Source organism: Callithrix jacchus, chromosome 5 (genome assembly GCF_049354715.1).
Source record: "Callithrix jacchus isolate 240 chromosome 5, calJac240_pri, whole genome shotgun sequence".
In the NCBI taxonomy this organism is placed as follows: Eukaryota; Metazoa; Chordata; class Mammalia; order Primates; family Cebidae; genus Callithrix; species Callithrix jacchus.
In genome coordinates this window covers 116,288,219-116,307,792 of record NC_133506.1, presented here as the reverse complement: position 1 = coordinate 116,307,792, position 19,574 = coordinate 116,288,219, and the positions used below count along the sequence as shown (strand labels likewise).

The following is a 19,574-nucleotide window of genomic DNA, read 5'->3' as shown; positions in this document are numbered from 1 at the left end:
CTGGGCAACAGAGCGAAACTCTGTTTCAAAAAAATAAAAAGAAAGTAAAAAGGAAAGCTTCAGAGTTGGAGAAGAAATTTGTAACACAAAAGGCTTGTATCTCAAGCATATAAAGAACACTAAGAGATCAATAGGAAAGAGACAGATAACTCAGTAGAAATGGGCACTGCCCCCACAAGCCTTTCCAAATGCCCTGGAATCATATGGAAAGATGCTCAATACCATAAGTCACGAGGGAAATGCAAAACGTACAGTGAGCTAAAAGAAAAACGACTGATTCTGAAGATTGGCCGGGGTGGGTAGCAAGTAACACTCTTGTACCAGCCAGTGGGAGTGTGGCTTGGCACCACCCCTCTGAAAAACTTCACAACAGCATCAACTAAAGCTGAGCATATGCAGCCTCTATGACCAGCAATTCCATATCTGGGCATGGATCCAACAGAAAAGTATTCATTGTGCCCCAAAAAAACATGCACAAGAATGTTCAACACAGCACTATCGTCAACAGCCCTAAACTGAAAAACTCCAGATGTCCATCAGCAGTAGGATGAATAAATAAACGGCGGCGTGTTCATATGAGGGCATGCGGCAATGTGAAGGAAGAAACTGTAACTACAGGAAACAAGATGTTGAGCCAAAACCGCCAGACACAAGAGAACGCAGATTCTGTGGTTCTGCTGATCAAAAGTTCAAGAACCAGCAAAACTACCTCTACGGTGGTACAGGTCAAGATGATTGCTGCCTTCTAGGAAGGAAGAAACTGGGAGGAGGTACAAAAGGGCTTGGGGGATGCTGGAAAGATTATATTTCTCAACCTACACAGGGTTCGGACTACACAGGTGTGTCCATTTGGTGAAAATTTATCTGCTTTTCTATCTGCATTACACTTCAATAAAACATTTCCATTAAAATCAAATCAAATCAAATCGTGGCCCAGAGTCACGCAGTTCTTACACAGGAAGTTAAAAGTCTTTGATTCTTATTCCTTCTTCATTCCTCACTCTGTAAGGTCCTGGGCAAGTGACCTCTTCTGGGTTCACTTTCCCTAACTGTGTGGAATAGAAACACACACACACACACACACACACACACACACACACAATTGCAAAAGCTGGCAGCAGAACTAGGAAATACCATGCTGGGCTCTCTTGGGATGTGAGAGAGAGAGAGATAGAGACAGAGACAGAGAGACAGAGAGAGAGGATCTAGCTAATAACCTGGGAGAACTCTGGGTTTCAGGAGAGAATTCCTGAGGATAGATGTGGAGAAAGAGACAGAGAGATGGACAGAGACACAGAGAGACTGAAAACCAAGAAAATAAGGTGGAAGGTAATCAGAGCAAGGTGGAAACACGGCCTTGGAGTTGAGTATTCGGTGATGGGTGGAAAGCAGGTCCCTTCCTCCTTCATCCCCCTCTCCCTCAGGAATCATCCCCCACCCTCACTGCCTTGGGTGATGAATATTTAGGGAGGAATTAAAGGAAAGGGGGGCTGCATTCCACACCTGGGCTGACTGTTCAGAGTGAACAGCCCACAGGTGAGAGGCAGAGGGCAGATCAGGGAGGCCGGGGTGAAGGCAACACTCAAGCCGCGCGCACGCAAGAAAAAGAGAGAGACTCTGTGTGTGTGTGTGTGTGTGTGTGTGTGTGTGTTTGAGACGGGGTCACTCTGTCACCCAGTCTGGAGTGCTGTGGTGTGATCTTGGCTCACTGAAAACTCTGCCTCCCTTGTTTAAGCGATTCTCCTGCCTCAGCCTCCTGAGTAGCTGGGACTACCAGTGTGCGCCACCACACCTGGCTAATTTTTGTATTTTTAGTAGAGATGGGGTTTCACCATGTTGGCCAGGCTGGTCTTGAACTCCTGACCTCAAGTGATCCACCCACCTCTGCCTCCCAAAGTGCTGAGGTTACAGGTGAGAGCTCCTGCGCCTGGCCTGGGTATGTCTTCTAAATGTGAGAACTGAAGGAGAGCCTGAGGCTTGGTGGACTCAGGTACCCAGGTGATGGAGCCTTGGTTTTCACATAAAAGTGGCAGGGGAAATTTAGATGTGGTTTAGGGCCAATCCAGCCTAGCCACTTTTCTACAAGCTCCTGCCCACACTAGCTAAGGCTGTAGAAGGTCAGTCTCGCTGGCCAGACATGAATGCATACCTGGTGATGGCGATTCTCCTCACTGACATCTGGAGGCTTGAAGGAGAGCTCTCCCCACCCCACCCATTCCCCTCCTGGACCTGTCCTTGGATGGAAGGATTCCAGGCAGGTCCCAGTCCCCAAGGAAAGAATCAACTGGCCCTGATCAGCTAGAAACAAGTGGCCTGCTGATTGCAACCAGTCAAGGGGCAGCTGATACCACAGGCCAGGGAGGTGAGGGGGGAGAAAGAGGTTAACCCATAATATCATCTGCCTCTCACTATTCGGAGGCTACAAAGATTCTGAAGCCTTTGATCAGGCTGGGGCTCACCCCTGACTGAGCTGTCACCGGCATGACCACAGTCCACCAGCAGGAAAACCGCAGGAGGTGGCGCTTTAGTGTCTGCAGTGCACAGAATAGGCCTGGAGAGGCCCCACCACATACCCACAGGTGCATAGCTGGGAGATCATGGTGGGGGAGAGGCCAGCACCCTGGGGAGTTGGCAGGAGTGCTAGGAGCTGCTTTGCTCCTGGTGGTGGAGGAGGCTCCAGGTTGGTGTGGGGTTGGGGAGTGAACAGTGGTGAACTGAGCCCCTAAGAGAGATGGGAGACTGCTTTGATGGAACCCTCCTCATCAAGGCTTATCTCCAAATGCCACCTCCTCCAGGCAGCCTTCCCAGATGTCCTCATCAAAGAGGCTATCTCCTTACTCATCCCCATCCCAACCCCTCAGCGCACAGACCATACCGAATCCTGTCTCCCAACTTGAGTTGGGCCCTGCCCTGCCTGTCTCCCCCAGCACTGACTGGCATCTGAGTGGCAGGGGTGGATGGGCTTCTCGGGCTCTCCTCCAGGGAGCCCCACGTGGACTTTGTGCAGGGTAGCTGCTCACCAGCACCCTGGCCAACTAGAGAGGAGCTCCATGCACCCCTGGCCAGCCCAAGCTCCCTTTGGGAAAGCTCCATGACAGGTGAGGTCTGGCCCTAGCCAAGGTTTTAGAGTCTCTGCAGTCTCCAAATGGTGAGAGGCAAATGAGAGCTGTGGGTAAACTTCTCCCCGGCCCACAGTATCAGCTCCCCAGCCTGCTGCCTCCTAGACTTCCTGAGGGAGGGAGGGTGGCAGAGAGTAGGAGCCAGGGAGAGACAGAGGATCTTTGGAAGTTGGGGGAGGAAAAGGAGAGCTGGGGCTGGGCAGGGGTGTTTAGAGCTCCCATGAAGGCTGCACTGGCCCCCAAAGACCTGAAGCCAGGGTGGATCTGTCCTTGCTGCCCCGGCTTAGTATTTGCAAAAGGTGTGGAAGAACCAGCCAGTTTCCCCATCCTGGATGGGCAGGAATTGGGGACCCCTCCCACCTCCCCGCTCCCACCTCTCCCCTGTGGTCCAGTCCTGGCCTGGAAAGTCCTGTCTGGGAGGAGAGGTGGTGGATGGGTAGATCCCGTCCTTTGCCCCAGGCGACTAGAGTCTCTGGGGCTGACAGCCCCTCCTGGACTGACCAGGAGACAGAATGAGGGCTCCCCAGGGGGCAAATGAGACAGCTCCCCCATTGTCCTTAGGTGCTGATGGGGCCAGGGAGCAGGTGATTACCCACTCAGGAGAGGCCTGGTTGAAATCCAGCTTTATCTCCTTAAACCTCATCCAGTGTGAGAGGGAGACTGTTTGTTCCTATGTTTCCACCCCAAACCTCCCAGGGCAGGGGTGGGCGCCTGAAAAGGACAGGGAAGGCTGAGGGTCTAGGCCCTTGACACGCCCAGGACATTGGCCACTGCTTCGCCTGGCCTGGTTCCCCTCCTCCCACCAAACCTCTTTTGAGCAAGCGGCACCTGGATTCCTGTCCCAGCCTGTCTGTGCAGACAGGACAGATGAAGAGAGAGGGGGACAGAGAGAGGGAGAGGGAGACAGGAATAGGAGCAGGAGGTGGGTCACAGAGGCAGAGCATGTGGAGCAGGAGAGACTCCCAGAGGGGCATGGGCAGGGCCTGGAGTGGGGCCCGGCTGTGCAGCTTGGGAGGGGTGGCACAGGGCTGATTTTCGGGGGCCTACTGCAGCCTCCCCAGACCCTTCAGTAGTTTGGGTGTGGGATGTGGCCATGTGCCCTAGGAAGTAGCCGGTGGGCCCAGGGCCATGTCCCCACTCTTGTCAAGCTCCTTGAGTATTTTTTCCTGTCGGCTCTGCCTCTAGGGACCGCTTTCCACCCAGGATGTAAGGCAGGCAGCAGCTTGTCTGACCCAGCCTGGCCCTGGGGGAGCCCCCATTCTTGGGGGCTGGATCATCTGAGCCAGGGAGATGAGAGAGACTGCTCCCACCCCTATCTTGGGAGCCTGGAAGAACAAGACAAGAGAGACTACTCCTGGCGCTCACTTCTCTACCTCTCCTTGGGGAGCAGGCCATGAGCATCTAGGGTGCAGCCAGAATTCCCGACAGGCGGGTGGGCTGGGGGAGGGATCGAGGCAGGCAGTGGGCTACTGTACTCCTGTGCCACCTCCCCCAGGCAGGACGAGCCAGGCGCCTGCCTCCTCTGGCCTCCCCTCCCTGTGTCCAAGGCCTGCTTGCCTGAGTGAGACATGAGTAATGGACACAGCACAGGGCCTGACCAAGGACCTTGGCTGCAGGCCCAGCACTAGGAACACTGTAAATATTTGGGAGAATTAATGATGCTCCTTCTCCCCAGCCAACTCTCTCCTGCAACCCAGAAGGCTTGCGGGAGGGGCCACAGTGTCCAGCCCTCTGCCTCTGAGCTGAGACAACATCAAGGACCTGGGGGTCCAGACTGCAGGGTCCTTGACTGGGTTTGGCCACAGACAGGAGAACCGTCTTCGTCTCGAAGGGGCTACACCCTCTCGGCCATCCCCCTACCTCCAGCCCAGCCAGCATCTCCTCCAGCCTGGACACCCCAAGCCTTCCCTCTCAGGCACAGAACCCCTTGTTAATGAATGTTCTTTCTGAAATGTAGCTTCTGCCCTTCCAGGACCCCCTTCCATGGTTCTGGGATGGCAATGAATGGGTCTGCCCTTTGGGACATTAACGGTGCTCCTCACCCCACTCTGCTGCACCCTCTCCTGGAGAGCGTCTGCCTGCTGTCACCCTGTCCAAGGGCTCAATCCTGGTGGATTTCCCTAAACTCCTTGGGGTCCCCTTCCCTGTCCTAGTAGAAGCCTGGAGCGGGCCCAGCCTCTCGACCTTTCCTGACATTTACTCTCCTGTGGCCTCGATCAAGAGAAGGATGTCTTTTGGAAGAAGTCTCTGACCACTTACCATACCAGGCAGCTGGGAACGTTGAGGTCGTCTCAGGGTGTTCCCGGGCTCCACTCCGAGGGCCCTGGGAGAGGCTGTGGATGTGGGGCTGCGCTGGGCTGGGCTGTGGATCAGGAGAGCTGGAAGAAGGCAGCCGTATGTGCTTTTCCAATCTTCCTCCCTTGTCCAGACCTCGATTTCTAATCTAGTTTCATGAGGCTCCTTTGGCCCACTTCCTTGGATAATACTGAGCAAGCTATTGAAATCCTCTAAGGCTCATTTTCCTCCTCTGTCAAATGGGGAAACGAGGATTTTTTTAAGCATAGGATGAGATATGCATGCAAAGCACTTAGCACAAGGTAGTGTATGTAGTAAGTACTCAATAAATGATAACCAGGATGACTAAGACTTTTTTTTTCTTTTTTGAGACGGAGTTTCACTCTCATTACCCAGGCTGGAGTGCAATGGCGTGATCTCAGCTCACCACAGCCTCCACCTCCTGGGTTCAAGCAATTCTCCTGCCTCAGCCTCCCGAGTAGCTGGTATTACAGGCTACTCAGGATTTTGTATTTTTAGTAGAGACGGGGTTTCACCATGTTTACCAGGATGGTCTCAATCTCTTGACCTCGTGATCCACCCACCTCAGCCTCCCAAAGTGCTGGGATTATAGGCGTGAGCCACCGTGCCTGGCTGACTAAGACTTTTAAGACTTAAAGGCTAGGCTGGGCACAGTGGCTCACAGCTGTAATCCCAGCACTTTGAGAGGTCGAGGTGGGTAGATCATAAGGTCAGGAGATCGAGATCATCCTGGCCAATATGGTGGAACTCCACCTCTACTAAAATACAAAAACTTAGCCGGGTGTGGTGGCGAGCATCTGTAATCCCAGCTACTCAAGAGGCTGAAGCTGGAGAATCGCTTGAACTCAGGAGGCAGAGATTGCACTGAGCCGAGATTGCACCACTGCACTCCAGCCTGATGACAGAATGAGACTCTGTCTCAAAAAAAAAAAAAAAAAAGAGACTTAAAGGCCAATTTTCCTTCTCCAAGTTCCCTCAGCTCCACTGAGGGCATGTTTCTCATGGCCTGAGAGAAAGAAAGCTGTTCTAGAAGAAGGCACCTTGGGACAGGACAAGACACTGCTCCAGCCCGACTGGCCTCGATGGGGCCAACCTGCCTCACCCACTGTTGCCCCCACTGCCAGGATTATCATAGGCCCCCAGATCCGATGCCTTCCTACCACACCCACTAGCCTGACCAGTCTGGTGCCCATCCCACTTCCAGGAAGAGGGAGATAAACACAGCTGGAGTGGACAAGGGCCCCCAGCATCCTCTCCGGAAGCAATGAAGCAGTCAGGGGCTCCAGGATGGATCAGGGAATTCCTAAGACTCGGGTCAGGGAGTGCAGGGAGAGAAAAAGCCCCCCTTCCTAGAGCTGAGATGAGAAGTGGCAGGGTAGTCCCCTCTGAACACCATGTTCGAAGCCCTACCACCCCTGCCTCCACACCTGGTGGGTGTGAAGTGGTATCTCAGTATGGTTTGAATCACATTTCCTTGATGACTAATGATATTGAGCATCTTTTTGTATGCCTCTTGGCCATCTGTATATCTTCTTTGGAGAAATGTCTATTCAGATCCTTTTTAACCACCTCACTGGCACAAAGCCACTAGGCTGTCCTCCTGCTTTTGTGTCCCTACCACAGCCTGGTTTCCCTCTCGGTGCAGCTCTACCAGGCCCTTTCCCTGCTTGAACCTTCAATGGCTCCCCCCTGCTTGCAGCCAAACTTGCTGAATTGTGCTCTGTGAAAAGCATTTTGTGAGAGGTTAGGAGGGGTTCCTCAGTTGAACCAGGGTCAAAGTTTTGGAAAATGATGTATACCTAACCTGCTCCAGGACTTTGCCAATGCACATTAGCACATACAAGGCTCAGAGAAATCCCAAAGCAAACAATACCCTCTTTGTTTTCTTGTTTATAGACAGGGTCTTGCTATATCGCTAACATGATGCTGGATTCAAACTCCAGGGCTCAAGGGATCCTCCTGCCACGGCCTCCTGAGCGGCTGGGACTACAGTCACGTGGGAATGCCTAGCAACAACCTCTTCTTAGCATTTCCCAAGGAGTTTGATGATAGATGCATACCCCTTGCTTGTGTTTATTTTGACAGCCTTATGGAAATACAATTCACATATTATACAAGTCACTCATTTAAAGTGTACAGTTTGGCTAGGCATGGTGGCTCACGCCTGTAAGCCTAGCACTTTGAGAGGCCAAGGCAGAAGAATCACTTGTGACCAGGAGTTCAAGACCAGCCTGGGCAAAATAATGAGATGCTGTCTCTATAAAAAAAAAAAGTATTTAGTTTTATTTTAAGCTCTGAGGTACGTGTGCAGGATGTGCAGGTTTGTTACACAGGTGAACATGTGCCCATGGTGCTTTGCTGCACCTATCAACCCATCACCTAAGTATTAAGCCCAGCATGCATTAGTTACCTTTCCTCATGCTCTCCCTCCCCTGTCAAGCCCCAGTATGTGTCGTCTTCCTTCTTGTGTCCGTGTGTTCTCGTCGTTCAGCTCCCACTTATGAGTGAGAACATGCAGTGTTTGGTTTCCTGTTCCAGTGTTAGTTTGCTGAGAATAATGGCTTCCAGCTCCATCCGTGTCCCTGCAAAGGACATGATCTCATTCCTTTTCATGGCTGCATAATATTCTGTGGTGTATATGTACCACATTTTCTTTATCCATTCCATCATCGATGGGCATTTGGGTTGATTCCATGTATTTGCTATTGTGAATAGTGCTGCGGTGAACATACGTGTGCATGTATCTTTATAATAGAATGATTTGTATTCCTTTGGGTATATACCCAGTAATGGGATTACTGGGTCAAATGATATTTCTGGTTCTAGGTCTTCGAGGAATCGCCCCACTATCTTCCACAATGGTTGAACTAATTTACATTCCCACCCACAGTGTAAAAGTTCATATCTCTCTGCGGCCTCACCAGCATCTGTTGTTTCTCGACGTTTTATTAATTGCCATTCTGCCTAGCATGAGATAGTATCTCACTGTGGTCTTGTTTTGCATTTCTCTAATGATCAGTGGTGTCGGGCTTTTTTTGTTTGTTGGCTGCATAAATGACTTCTTTTGAGAAGTGTCTGTTTGTATGCTTTGTCCGCTTTTTAATGAGGTTGTTTGTTTTTTTCCTGTAAATTTGTTTAAGTTCCTTGCAGACTCTGGATGTTAGACCTCTCTCTGTTGGACAGATTGCAAAACTTTTCTCCCATTCTGTAGGTTGTCGGTTCGGTCTGATGATAGTTTCTTTTGCTGTGCAGAAGCTCTTAAGTTCAATTCCCATTTGCCAATATTTGCTTTTGCTGCAATTGCTTTTGATGTTTTTGTCATGAAATCTTCACCCATGTTTGTGTCCTAAATGGCACTGTCTAGATTTTCTCCTAGGGATTTTTTTTTTTTTGAGTCTATAAGTTTATTGAGTAAAAACAAAATCAATGTCAGACACATATTGATTGGGTTCAAATTTGGCTTATGTCCAAATGCAACAGAGAAGAACAGAGGGGAGGAGGGGACATGGTGTTGCTGGCAAGAGGACACTGAACGAAACAGCTTTCCTTTCATTGTAAAAGCCGACATCACACAGCCGATGTGAGTCAATTAACCAAGGCAGGGGACTCCGCATTTCACGAGCAGGGGGAAAACCAAAGTAAGCAGAGAACCTTCCATAGAGGAGAGGGACAGAACGCCGAGAGAAAAAGCTGCAGCAGAGGCCTGCTGGGGAACAGTGGTCCGATCTGCTGGGTCACTTGGGGAACACGGTGACCACTTCCTAGTCCTGGGGTGGTGTGACTTGCTCCCAGGCATGCTTCTCAGGGTAGATTTGATCCTCCACAAAGAAATGGCCCTTCTGTTTCAGCTCAGTGCCACAGTCCGTGCATACGTAACACTCGGGGTAGCAGTACCGGTCCCGCAGCTTCACAAACACACAACAATCCCATCGCCCACATCTGTCACACGTAGGCATTTCCAATCGACCCAGCCACTTTAGTGACAGGAGCTCTAACCTTTCCGAATCCTGACGCTTCTTGGGATCCCCTTTTTACTCAGATTCCAGGATTTCCTGCAAAACCAAGGAAGACGTGGACTGTTTCAGAGGCTCATTCAACTGCCGTTTCTCCTGAAGCATCTTGTAAACTTCAGATTCTTTGTCGATGACAAAGCTGCTTGGAGGCTGGGCATGGTCTAAGGGTCTGGCTGTTCACCTCCACCTCGCTGGCAGCAACAGTCTTTGACTCCAGGGCCTTGTTGAAGTTGGAGATACTTTCGGAAGAGTAGAGGCCAGCTGGGTTGTTGTACTGGTTTGTGATGCCCTTGGAGGTAGTGTTGGAGGTGGGCGAGGCGGTAAAGGGCATAGCACTTGGGTTGTGGGCGCTTCCTGTGTGCAGGACCTCCGGGGTTCAGAGGCTAAATTCATTTTGCATGGATGCACTTCCTGTCCCCCGTCACCAGAGAAGACCAGACTTTATGTTTGGATCTGGCTAAATGACAGTCATGTCGTCTGTGCAGCCTTTGATTCTGTTCTGAGCTTCCAAGCGCGTCATATTGCTGGTATTTTCCAAATCAATGGCTGTGATTACATTTCTGATACAGAAATTAGCTAGAGCCACCTTGCTTCCAGGAGTGACCCAGGAAACGGCAAGAGGCCGTTCAAAGGGCTTGCCGCCCACGAGGTGGAAGCCCCATGGGCCCAGGCCCTAGAGGACGATCTGCTGGGTGGTCATGGCATGGCTGTGGCTGGCGATGACTCTCGGGGACAGACGGGCAGGATGTGGCATGAGCTCCCCTGGCAGCTGTCGGAAAAAGGAGCCCCTCTAGGGTTTTTATAGTTTTGGGTTTTACATTTAAGTCTTTAACCCAAGTGGTTGGGCGAAGTGGCTCATGCCTGTAATCTCAGCACTTTGGGAGGCTGAGGCAGGTGGATCACTTGAGGTTAGGAGTTCGAGGCCAGCCTGGCCAACGTGGTGAAACCCTGTCTCTACTAAAAATACAAAAATTAACGGGGTGTGGTGGTGGGCACCTGTAATCCCAGCTACAGAAGAGGCTGACGCAGGAGAACCGTTTGAACCCAGGAGGCGGAGATTACAGTGAGCCAAGATCTTGCTACTGTACTCCAGCCTGGGTGACAGAGCAAGACTCCATCTCAAGAAGAAAAAAAAAAGAAGGAAAAGAAAAGAAAAACCTTTTGAGTTATTTTTGTATAAGGTGTAAGGAAGGGGTCCAGTTTTAATTTTCTGCATGTGGCTAGCCAGTTCTCCCAGCACCATTTCTTAAATAGAGAACACTTCCTCATTGGTTGTTTTTGTCAGGTTTGTTGAAGGTCAGATGGTTGTAAATGTGTGGTCTTATTTCTGAGTTCTCTATTCTGTTCCATTGTTCTATGTGTCTGTTTTTGTACCATTACCATGCTGTTTTGGTTACTGTAGCCTTGTAGTATAGTTTGATGTAGGGTAGCATGATACCTCCAGCTTTGTTCTTTTTTGCTTAGGATTGTCTTGGCTCTATAAGCTCTTTTTTGGTTCCATATGAATTTTAAAATCCTTTTTTCTAATTCTGTGAAGAATGTCAATGGTAGTTTGATGGGAATAGGATTAAACCTATAAAGTACTTTTGTCAGTATGGCCATTTTTATGATATTGATTTTTCCTATCCATAACCTGGAATGTTTTTCCATTTGTTTCTGTCCTCTCTGATTTCCTAGAGCGAGTTTGGTGGCACAGAACTGTAGTCCCAGCTACTCAGGAGGCAGGAGGATTGCTTGAGCCTGGGAGTTGGAGGCTGCGATCACACACATGGAGCTATGATCACACCATTGCACTCCAGCCTGGGTGACAGAGTGAGAACCTGTCTCGAAAAAAAAAATAAAGTGCACAACTTGATAGTTTTTAGAATATTCACAGATATGTGCAACTATCATTACAATCAATTTTAGAACATTTTCATTACCCTGAAAAGAAACCCTACGCACTTTAGCTGTCACCCAGAATCAACACCCTCTTTTCCCTGCTGTCAACCCTAGGCAACTACTAAGCTGCTTTCTTGTCTCTGTATTTGCCTGTTCTGAAGAGTTTACATAAATGAAGTCATACTATATGTGGCCTTTTGGACCTGGCTTCTCAAACTCAGCATCATGTTTTCAAGATTCATTCATACTGTAGCGTGTGTCAATGTGCTGTGCCACATGCTGCTTCTCCGTCCTTCAGTTGATAGGTACTTAGGTTGTTTTCTCTTGGGGGCTATTATAAACAATGTGCTGTATTCATTCACGTACAGGATTTCTGTCGTTGTTTTATGACATGCAGTCTCACTCTGTCACCCAGGCTGGAGTGCAGCGGCACAATCTCAGCTCACGGTAACCACTGCCTCCTGGGTTCCAGGTTCCAGTGTCTCCTGTCAGCCTCCTGAGTAACTGGAATTACAGGTGTGTGCCACCACATTCAGTTAATTTTTATATTTTTAGTAGAGACAGGGCTCTGACTGTGTTGGTCAGGCTGGTTTCGAACTCCTGATCTCAGGTAATCCACCTGTCTAGGCCTCCCAAAGTGCTGGGATTACAGGCATGAGCCACCGCACCCAGCCCGCATGTACTGGTTTTAGTGTAGACACGTTTTCATTTTTCTTGTGTATATCCTATGAGTGAAATTGCTGGGTCAGATGATCACTCTATTTGAGGAAATGCCAGACTATGTTCTGAAGGAATTGCGCCATTCTACGAGGGTTCCAATTTCTCCACATCTTCACTAACACTTTTTTTTTCTTTTTTTTTTTTGAGATGGAGTGTTGCTCTGTCACCCAGGCTGGAATGCAACCTTCTGAGTAGCCGGGACTATGGGCAAGCGCCACCACACCTGGCTAATTTTTGTATTTTCAGTCAAGACAGGGTTTTGCCATGTTAGCCAGGCTGGTCTTGAACTCCTGGCCTCAGGTGATCTGCCCACCTCAGCCTCACTAATTGCTGGGATTACAGGCAGGAGTCACCACACCTGGCCATTGCTAACACCCTTTATCTAACTTTTTGGTTCTAGCCATCCTTGCAAGTATGAGGTTGTATCTTATTATAGTTTTGTTTTGCATTTCCCTGATGACTAATGGTGTTGAACATTTTTTTAATGTGCCTATTGGCAATTTCTGTATTTTCTCTGGAGAAAGATTGGTCTATTCAGATCCTTTGCCCATTTTTAAATTGGGTCATCTTTCTATTACTGAGTTATAGGAGTTCTTTATATATGCTAGATACAAATCCCTGATCAGATATTCATCTTACAAATATTTTACTCCATCTCTGGGTATCTATTTTGATAGAGTTCAGTTTATCTATCTTTTTCCTTTGTTTCTTGTACTTTTGCCTCTATTATAGCTAAGAAGCCATTACCAAATCCAAAATCACAAAGATTTACTCCAATTTTTTTTTTTTAAGAATTTTATAGGTTTAGGGCCTGGCATGGTGGCTCATGCCTGAAATCTCAGCACTTTGGGAGGCTGAAGTGGGCGGATCACTTGAGGTCAGTAGTTCAAGACCAGCCTGGCCAACTTGGGGAAACCCCTACTAAAAATACACAAACGAGCTGGGTATGGTGGTGTGTGCCTGTAATCCCAGCTACATAGGAGGCTGAGGCAAGAGAATTGCATGAAACCGGGAGGAGGTTGTGGTTAGCTGAGATGGTGCCACCACACTCCAGACTGGGCAACAGAGCAAGACTCCGTCTCAAAAAAAAAAAACAAAAGAATTTTATAGATTGAGCACTTTTATTTGGGGCTTTGATCCATTTTGAGTTAACTTTTGTATGTGGCCTGAGGTTGTGATCCACCTCATTCTCTTGCTTGTTGATACCCTCCTTGTATCTTTACAAAACATCCAACAGGATCTTATGGGACTCTGGTGCTCCAGGAAACGCTAACTGGAAAATGTTGATGAGGTCCAAGCTTCTTAGTCTGGCACAAGGCATCTCACCGTCTGCTCCCAACGTGCCTTTTCCCAGTTTCTCTGGACTGGCCTCGTACTGTTCTCTAGACTTGTACTGGGTTTTCCTGTCTCCGTGCCTTAGTGTGTGCTGTTCTGGCGGTCACCCCCACCTCATGCACACATCTTTGCCTGCTGAAATTCCTTCATCCCGGTTCCTCCCCATGCAGGGCCATCCCTGGGGCCTCAGCCTAGCTTTCTCCATTCCCTTGGAGGGAGCATTGGAAATGAGAGGCAGCAGGCAGCCAGGGGCACAGGGTGGGCCGGGCGGAAGGGCTCCAGGTCAGTTCATTTAATAATAGCCAACATTTATTGAGTGCTCAACATGCACCTGAGATTTTTCTAAGAATATTATTTGTGTTATCTTATTTAATTCTTGCAGTGACCCTATGAGGAATATTCTCCTTTATACCCATTTTACAGATGAGGAAATCGGTACCCAAGGTGGTCAGGTTACTTGCTTGTGGTTATGCAATTGGCAAGTGATGGGGGAGGAACTTGAACCCAGACCATCTGACTTGAGAGTCCCTGCTTTTAATGAGTCACTACCGTCCTATCAGTCTTTGCTTACCACTGCAAGTCTGTCCACTTTATTTGTACTAAAGTCTGTTTACTGAGCTTCACCCTGTATTCCACTGAAATAACGAGTGAGTGAGTGAAAGAATGAATAGAACTGCATTGTCAGAGTTGGAGGGGACCCGAGTAGTGGTATCCATTCTACAATGACCCGACGTGGTGGGTGGGGAGGTTTCTGCAACTCCTCCAGGGTCACAAGGTAGGGACAGAGGCTGAATCAGGATCCAGGTCTCTGCCCCTTCTACCAGGCAGTTTTGACACCGTGCTGGTGCCCCCATGCAATACATCACTCGAGTATCTCCTCTGATTCAGGCTCCAATCTGAGCTCAGACGGAGGCAAACAGGACAAGACCCCTGGGACCCTAGCCTGTCTCCCTCCTCCAGGGAGGCGGGGTTAGGCCTGGCAGAGTTGCTCCTGGGCAACTCTGGTTCCTGGTTCCTGAAGGCCCCATGCAGGGCCATCCCTGGGGCCTCAGCCTAGCTTTCTCCGTTCCCTTGGAGGGAGCATTGGGAATGAGAGGCGGCAGGCAGCCAGGGGCGCAGGGCGGGCCAGGCGGAAGGGCCCGGGTCAGTTCATTTCCTGGCAGCGTTGTTTGCTGCGTGCCCCTGGTTTCTGGTGGCTGTTTCCGCCACTCCCACAGTGTCCCTCCCTGGCTGAGTGGGCAGCTGGCCTGGGCTGGAATTCTCCCACATCCTCGGCCTCCGTTGTCTCTTTGCTGGGCCCACTCTCGGAACCCAGGAGATCTCGGGGAAAGTTCTGCTCCTCACACTGTGGGTGACCTTGGGCATGTCACTTTGCCAGTCTGGTCCTTTGTTTCCTCTTCTGGAAAAGGGGAAAACGTGACTGATCTCACAGGCTTGTCATAAAGAATCAAGTATAATATACATGAAGGGGCAGCACAGTGACATTCCCAAGAAAAACAACTATCCCAGCCGGGCCCAGTGGCTCACACCTGTAGTCCCAGCACTTTGGGAGGCCGAGGCAGGCAGATCACGATGTCAAGAGATCGAGACCATCCCAACCAACATGGAGAAATCACGTCTCTACTAAAAAAATACAAAAATTAGCTGGGCGTGGTGGTGGGTGCCTGCAGTCCCAGCTACTTGGGAGACCGAGGCAGGAGAATTGCTTGAACCCGGGAGGCGGAGGTTGCGGTGAGCCGAGATTGTGCCACTGCACTCCAGCCTGGGGACAGAGCGAGACTCCATCGCAATAAACAAACAAACAAACAACAAAGAAACCCGCCTATCCCTTTTTCTCTGCCTACCTCTCCCCATTTCCCCCAGTCTTCCAGGATGCCCCCTCCCCCATAGTCCCCATCCCTGTGTTGCAGTCTCAGTCTGAGCCCTGGGTAGAGCCTTTTTTGGGGTCCTCTGTGATAAGGACACCTTCCTCAGGTACTGATGCCTCTGTTAGCTCCTGGGTGTCCATAGAAACACCCATGCCCCCAGCGATGGGATCTGAGGGGACCTATGTGGACATTGCAAATGTTTCAATGGACCAGAGGAGGTTCAACTTGACCACACCATAATCTCTGTCCAGGCAGAGCACTGTCGTAGCAGCCATTGGCAGGATGGAGAAAGAGGGTCTGAGCTGGTTTTCCTAGAGGTCTGGGCTCTTGGCAGAGAGACAGCCACTGCCATCCCCTGCCACCATGGCCGCCATCATCCCAGTAGAAAATAACATTTATTTTCTATTTATTTTACTATGTGATGGGCACTATGTGAGTCTTCATTTACTCTCCACACGGGTTCTATGATTGGGGTGTAATGATTAACTCCATTTTACAGGTAGAGAAACTGAGGCACAGAGAGCTGAAGCAACTTCACCCAAGCTAATAGGTGACCCAATGTGGTGCATGCTCTATCAGAGGGAGACACAGAGCTATGCTGCACTGGAAAGCATCTGTCAAGACTTGGGAAGCCTGGAAGATGGTGAATTTCAGTTGGCCTTGAAGGAGGGGAGCTGTCAGCAAGCGAGAAGAAGCTAGAATGTGGTAGGCACAGAGCCAGCCAAGCGAAGGCCGGGAGAAAGCAGCAAGCAGGTGTTTGGGGCATGAAGACCTGCCTCACAGGCTGGGGCTGTGTGGAGAGTGGAGGACAAGGGCCGAAGGTGAGCAGGGTGATTTGCAAAGGACCTCAAACTCCGGGCTGGGGAGCTGGGCTTTGGGCTTGGTTCCGCAAGCTATCCAGGGTTGGGTTTTGAGTGGGGTCAGATCAGAGAATAAGATGGCCTCCTGGAGCCAGGTGACGATTGACTTTAAGGGAAAGGAAGGGAAGGGCACTGTGTGCTGGGCCCAATGCCAGGTGCTTCCCACGGATGGCTCAGTTAACCCTCTCCTCAGCCCTGAGAGTTGGGCGTGGCTATTTTTACCTCTTTGCAAAAAAAAAAAAAAAAACCAAAAAAAACCTGAGGCTCAGAGATGACCAGAGGCCAATTAGAGGTCACCTCAACGTGCGTTGTTGGGGGGCACCCCACAGCCCGGGGTGGGGCCAGGATGCAGGCCACGATTGCACACTGGCAGGGACGGTGGGTGTGCAGTGCCATGAAGCCTTCTCAGGGCATCTGCAGGTGCAGAGAGGAGGGAGGGGCTCTCAGGGATTGAATGAAGTAGAGACCCATGGAGCTGCAGCCAGTGTCACCAAGAAGCTAGAGTGAAAAGAGGGTTGGAAGGGAGAGCAGAGCTGAGGAGCTAGAGCCCAGGGTGCAGGTGGTGAGAGGCCTATAGAAACTGGGGATTAGGGCCAGGTGCGGTGGCTTACGCCTGTTATCCCAGCACTTTGGGAGGTTGAGGTCAGCAGTTTGAGACCAGTCTGGCCAATATGGTTAAACCCCGTCTCTACTAAAAAAATACAAAAATTAACCAGTTGTGGTGGTGGGCACCTATAATCCCAGCTACTCAGGAGGCCAAAGCAGGAGAATCACTTGAACCCAGGAGGTGGAGGTTGCAGGGAGCCAAGATTGCACCACTGCACTCCAGCCTAGGGGACACAGTGTCTGTCAAAAAAAAAAAAAAAAGAAAGAAAAGGAATTGGGGATTAGGAGGGTTATCTTGGGTGAGCTTTCTGTGGGCTCAGCCTGACCACACAAAGCCAGGCTGGCACAGTCAACATGAAAGCCAAGGCCCCAGGGAAAGGCCTCTAAGAATTGTCCTCTGTTTATGGGTTTGGGGTGGACCACCTTGTGGTCCCTCTGGGCTCTGGTCCCTTGTCTAGCTCCAACCCTACCCTACGGGCTTTGGCAAATTGCCAGCTCCACCTAGCAGGCACTAGAGGTGCTGTTGACTTACTGGCTGTCCTTGTTGCTACCTTCTTCCCATGTCCCCTATATCCCAGCTGCCACCAGCTCCTGCTCAGCCCATCCCCTAAACGTCCCTCAAGCCTATGTATATCTCCACAGCCCTTTGCCTCTTACCATTTTCACCCCCACATTAGCCCCCAGATGGATCTCCTTGACTCCCGATCAGAGGGAGCTTTGGACCCACAAAGGCTGTCGGCTCATTCTGTCATGTGAATCCATCAGCTCTCCTTCAGTTCCAAGGCCAGCAAGCTGAAGGCTAAACTCGGGCAGACAGCAGTGTTTCCCTGAGCACATTTCTATGTCCCTCATGTGGCTGAGCCGTGGTTTCTGCCCCGCTGCCCTGCTCCTGTTGCATCTGGCTCCCCTCCGTTCTCTTTGTCGTGCAGTGAGCTGGGCTCTCACTCTGCCTCTGGGCCACACCTGCCAGAGACGCTGCCCAGGGCGGTTCTGCCATTGAAGATGTGGCCCTGACATCCCCCAAGCCCCATCTAACTCCTCCACTCAGAGGGGTCCCTGACGTGTATGACAAGGTGGGGAAGGGGTCCTCCACAGGGAGAAGGCCAAGGCCCTGGGGGATTGTTTTCTGAGGACATGAAAGCTCCTTCATGATTGCCCCCATCCTGCTAACAGTTATCCAGAGAAGCAGGTGCCACAGGCCCAGCTGGAACCCCTGCCCACCCCACTTGCCCCCACTAAATCATTCCTTATCCCAGCTCTTCCTCGTGCTCTGGCCTTCCTGACCCCTGACCACCTTCATAATTGCCTGACTCATTTGTATCCTGGAGCCATAGTCTCTGTGGGCAATGCCATCACATCCTGCCCCTCCCTGCCAGGGAGCAGCCAGGGGTACTCTGCCAGGTAGGGCTCCTGTATTTAAACAGGAGCTTTCGGGAGGCAAGAGGCCCAAACCCATAGGAGGGCCGCCTAATAGTGAGCATGTCTGTGAACCTGGCAGGAAAGGAGAGAGCCACTGTGAGGATGGGGAACGTTTGCTGCCTCCTAGATCAAACTCCCTAAGGGCGCCTTGCCCGGACATCAGACTTGGGGTCCCAAGAACAGGGCATGTGTCTCCCCTCAGTCTGCCCTAGGGAAGCTAATTCCGTAGCTTGCCTGACACTTGCAGGCAGGTTTCAAACCAGCAGTAACTGGTCCCACAGGGGTGAGGTCAGCAGTGAGGGGCTTGCGGGAGCTGCGATGAGGGGTGAGAGCTGCGAGGTTTCAGGGCCTGACTTACTCAGGGCCTCGGTCAGTCCAGAGCAGGCAGGGAGGAGGAAGTGAGTCAGTGGGCACAGCCATTCATGCCTCAGAATTCTGACTTTCCTTTTCAACCCACTGAGCCAAGATGTTTGTCCTAACAGGATCCTAGGGTCGGGGAGGGGACAGGAGCCAAGGGAGGGGTGTGTGTGTGTGTGTGTGTGTGTGTGTGTGTGTGTACATATATATATATATATATATATATTATTTTTTTTTTTTTGGTGAGATGGAGTCTTGCTCTGTCACCCAGGCTGGAGTGCAGTGGCATAATCTCAGCTCACTGTAGCCTCTGCCTCCCAGGTTCCAGCGATCCAGCGATTTTCCCACCTCAACCTCCTGGGTAGCTGGAATTACAGGCATGTGCCACCATGCCCAGGTAATTTTTGTATTTTTAGTAGAGACGATTTTTCGCCATTTTGGCCAGGTTGATCTCAAACTCCTGACCTCAGGTGATCTGCCCACCTCGGCCTCCCGAAGTGCTGGGATTACAGGCATGAGCCACCGTGCCTGGCTGAGCCAATGGACATTAAAGAGACAGGGCTGACCTTTTATTCTCCTGCACTGGGCTCCTGTTTCAGTGCCACAGAGAACGTGGTGATTTATCTCAGCTGTACACACCGTGGCTGAAGACCTTCCATGTGATGATGAAGCTGCCATGGGGGCTGGGAAATGCAGCTGCCAACACTGAGCTTAACCACCATGACTTAGGAGCAAGTGGCTGACTTCTGGTCCCCAGTTCTGTTTCAACAAACTCGTAAATGTGTATCTTTATGTCCAATGTATAGATGAGGAAGCAGGTGGAGGGACCAGTCCGAGGCCGCAGTCCCATCGGTCTGTCATCATGCCACAAGCCCGAGCAAGAAGCCAGAGCAAGTCCTGGACAACTCAAGAGGGACTGTGGGTGGGCAAAGGCTTTCCTGAGAAAGTAGAGGCGCATGAAAGATTCTGAAGAACAAGTGGGTATTTTCCAACTGAACAAGTGGGTAAAGGGCATTCCAACCAGAGGCACTGGCATGAGCAAAGGATGGTGGCATGGACTGGCTTGGTGCTGGTGTGCCG

The 19,574-nt window shown here is 50.6% G+C and overlaps 1 pseudogene; it reads right to left on the bottom strand.

Annotated features, from left to right (window-relative positions):
* Positions 1-9,169: 9,169 nt before the first annotated feature.
* On the bottom strand, positions 9,170-10,148 carry LOC100387115 (PDZ and LIM domain protein 1 pseudogene; annotated as a pseudogene).
* Positions 10,149-19,574: the final 9,426 nt, after the last annotated feature.